The sequence below is a fragment of the Sinocyclocheilus anshuiensis genome, unplaced genomic scaffold (genome assembly GCF_001515605.1).
Source record: "Sinocyclocheilus anshuiensis isolate Anshui unplaced genomic scaffold, SAMN03320099.WGS_v1.1 scaffold1549, whole genome shotgun sequence".
NCBI classification, from domain to species: domain Eukaryota; kingdom Metazoa; phylum Chordata; class Actinopteri; order Cypriniformes; family Cyprinidae; genus Sinocyclocheilus; species Sinocyclocheilus anshuiensis.
The window spans coordinates 944,197-948,418 of record NW_015538373.1 but is presented as its reverse complement, the minus strand read 5'-3'; positions in this window follow the sequence as shown (position 1 = coordinate 948,418).

Genomic DNA, 4,222 nt, shown 5'->3' with positions numbered 1-4,222 from the left:
TCACTGTTGTGAAGCGGATGCCACTGAACTTGGGGGGATGCCGGGAGAACTGAATCGCATAGCCGAGGCTGATGGTCCGCAGAAGCCAAGGAGACGGGTTGGGTAGCGCTAGCCAGGCACCCAGATACCGTGCAAGAGGGACCAGCAGAACCTGCCGTACCCGCAGTGGGTCAGCAAGGTGGAACGCAGGGACCCAACTCTGGCGGCTTGTGAGCGGACCGAAGAGGGGTCTGAGTGTGCGGTGCAACGCTTACCTGGTTCCACAGTTTGGCAGAGGGTGCGTGAGTAGGGCCTTTGTTGACACTCTCGAACCGCCCGCTGCTGCCTGCTGGCGATGGAGGACGATGAGTGTTGTCCGGTGCTGGTCCGTCCGCGACTCTCCGTGCCCTCCTGGGTCCCAGGGACAGATAAAACCGCTCTCTCGTCGAGATTTTCCAGATTCTCCACCCGGCCCTCCTCCGGGGGACGGAGAGGTGCCTTCACCATCCCCCAAAGAGCAGCTTCCTCCCTCTCTGGGTCACTGGGTCTGGGGCCTCTTGGTCTATCACTCACCACCATGTTTGACGGGGGCCTGGATGGGTGGGGCGGCCTGCCTACACCCAGCTCCACGGCGCCGCTTGCTGGATGCTGCGGATGCGGTGCAGGAGCAAGTGCAGGCGGATGAAGGGGGCCGCCCTCAGCAACGAACAGGCTGGGGCACTGCGGCCGACGGACGGGTGGAGGCAGCAGCTGCCCGCCGGGGCAGGGTGTGACGACCCGCCTCAGTCTGCTTCTGTGCAGCCAAGAGGTGATGGGCCAAGCTCTCGACCGCGTTGCCGAAGAGGCCGGTCTGGGACACAGGGGCATTAAGGAACCGAACATTGTTGGCGTCCCTCATATCAACCAGACACAGCCAGAGATGGCGCTCCTGGACTTAAAGTGTGCGCACGACCCAGAGAACTTGCGGTGACCTTCGTCGCTCGGAGTGCAAGGTCAGTAGTGGTTCGGAGCTCTTTCAGAACTTCCGGATCATGACCACCCTAGTGCAAGTCCCTGAGTGCCTTGGCCTGATGAACCTGCAGTAACGCCGTAGCGTGTAAGGCGGAAGTAGCTTCTCCACAGGCCATATAAGCATTGCCAGACAGGCCAGACGAGTACCTACAGACCCGAGAGGGGAGGCACAGTTTGCCCTGCCGGGTGGAGGCGGTTTTAGGACACAATTGCATCGCAACCGACCGCTCCACCGGGGGGACCCCTGTATACCCCCTAGCTGCACCACCGTCGAGGGTGGTGAGGGAGGAGGAACCAACAGGTCGGATTCCGGCAGTAAAAGGTGTCGTCCATGACCTGGTGAGCTCCTCATGCACCTCTGGGAAGAACGGCACTGAGGTGGGGCACTGAGAACCAGCGCAAGCCATCCCGAGAAACCAATCGTCCAACCTCAAGGGCCCGGGACGCGTTGGAGGTTTCCACTCGAGCCCTACCCTCTCGGTGGCCCGGGAAAGCATAGCCGACATCTCTGGATCCGATTCAGGCCTTGCACATTCTTAAAAAGTTTTTGAGACTAAACATTGCATTGTGAATTAAACCTGAGGATTCATATAAAAGACATGACCCTATCAGCGGCTTATTTATTTTTTGCCAACAGGACACCCTGTTGAAAATCCAATCAGCACAGCAAGGTCAGATTGTGAAAGTCTCACTGTTATTACCATTACCAGCCAAAACACCTTGACTAACCTGTTAATGTTGCGTCGCCGAAGTCTGGGACACAGGGACCTTGAGGAACCGAACTTGTCGGCATCCCTCATGTCGACCAGACACAGCCAGAGATGGCGCTCCTGGACCACAAGTGTGGACATCGCACGACTCAGCGAACTCGCGGTGACCTTCGTTGCTCGGAGCGCGAGGTCAGTAGCAGTACGGAGCTCTTTCAGAACTTCCGGATCGTGACCACCCTCGTGCAGGTCCCTCAGTGCTTTAGCCTGAAGAACCTGCAGTAACACCGTAGAGTGTAAGGCGGAGGCAGCCTCCCCATAGGCCACAAAAGCATCGCCAGACAGACCAGACGAGTACCTACAGACCCGGGAGGGGAGGCACGGTTCACCCTGCCGGGTGGAGGCGGTATTAGGACACAACTGCATCGCAACCGACCGCTCCACTGGGGGGACCCCTGTATACCCCCTAGCTGCACCACCGTCGAGGGTGGTGAGGGAGGAGGAACCAACAGGTCGGATTCCGGCAGTAAAAGGTGTCGTCCATGACCTGGTGAGCTCCTCATGCACCTCTGGGAAGAACGGCACTGAGGTGGGGCACTGAGAACCAGCGCAAGCCATCCCGAGAAACCAATCGTCCAACCTCAAGGGCCCGGGACGCGTTGGAGGTTTCCACTCGAGCCCTACCCTCTCGGTGGCCCGGGAACAGGACGAGCACTAGATCGCGGCAGAGGCAACGGAGCTCCACCCCCCTGGAGGAAACGGAGCCTGGCTCGCAGCTCTGAGATGGTCATCTTCCCGCAATGGGAACCTCAGCGTGTTTAATGCCGAGACACGTGAGGCAGCGATCATGACCATCACCCGGCGCCAGGTAACGACCGCATCCAGAAACGCACGGGTGAAACGGCATCTTTAAAAAGAAGATCCGTCGTCTTTACAAAGACGCACCCGCTTATTGTACTCTTTTAGAGAAATTGGCTCTTTTAGGGAAATGCTCTTTTACGTGCTGAGACGCACAGGGGAAACGGCCGTTTGCAGCACGACAGGGGATAGTGCAGCCTGAAGTGCACAACCCACTCGACACAGGAACGACCAGCGCTGAAGTGCCGTCCACCAACACAAAAAGCTCCTGAGAGCAAGCGAAAACCTGGTATGCGTTGCACCGGCTGCCTTTTTATGCTCACGCTGTGATCAGCCGCAGCTAGATGCAATCACCGCATGCCAATATGCATTGGCTCGTTTAGTTTACACTCAAAATGGATTGGTCTCTCTAAGCGAGATCCCAATTCGTCGGTCACCGACGAGACTCACAGTGACTGACTGAAAGGGAACAATATCTATGTAGTTAACTGAGTGTTATTTTAAGATCGCTCTATAACATATTAGGTCTGTAGCTCTAATTAAACAGTCAGTTGAGCGTCTGCCTATTTCAAAGAAGTTGCCCACAGTTTTAAAATGTGGTGCTTTCAGTCCTTCAAGACTAGTTGCATTAAATAAGCACTTCTGTGAGTGCTTGTCTAATTTAACAATAAACTTCTTGCACTTGTTTAAAGAATAAAAAAAAAAAACAGGTTTAAGATCAGATTAACCTTACACTGATACCATTAAGCATGAAATACATAAGGACTCTTTCAATCATAATAGAGGTACCAATTCAAGCCCCTACTTTATCTGCATTTAAACAAGCCAGCAAATAAGGACATAACAGCGTATCTCAAGTCACGCGCTATTCTAACCTGGACTATCAAGCACACACTTTTAGGTTGACAGTGTTTAAGCTCATAACCTTCGTTTATATCACGCCTCGCGTTCTCCACCATTCTGTAGCGAATCAGCTCACGGGGAAAATATGAATAATTAATCATAACTAACAAGAACAGTAATGGTATACACAATGTCCTGAGGAGATGTGTGTTCATTCAAATAAAGGTTTTCCTATGAATTAATTAGAGAAGAGTCCATTTTTACTGTGCATTGTGTCTCTTCCTATGGAAAATGTACTGATTTTCTCTACCCGCATTCCTTTGGGCAATAAAACCAGTGATGTCAGTGTGGATGCCATGGAACCAGATGCCTGTTCTGCCTTCCTGAGGTGTTACGCATTTCGGGGGAAGGGTCCATAGGTCTTCATATGGCTTGTTAACTGAGGGGTGTTACATAGTATTTGTTAAATATAGCTAACAAAATATATATTGTGTGTTTGATTGGTCCAGACGCTACATATACCTAGTAAGAAATTGATTAGCTGGTTCAGGTGTGTTTAATTAGGGTTGGAGCTAAACTCTGCAGGACACCGGCCCTCCAGGACCGAGTCTGGTGACCCCTGAACTATTGCTGTGATGCACATGAACTAATTCAACTAATTTAATTAGTTGGTCAAGAAAGGGCAGATATTATTGGTATCATGTCAATGGAAAGTCTGGATCTCTAAGCAGTGAAAGCTCTTAGCTCAGTCATTCAGCATGACGATAAGGCAGCCTGAGGCAGTGGCTCTTCCTCCTCATTGTGGTGAAAGCTAATTGGCAGCA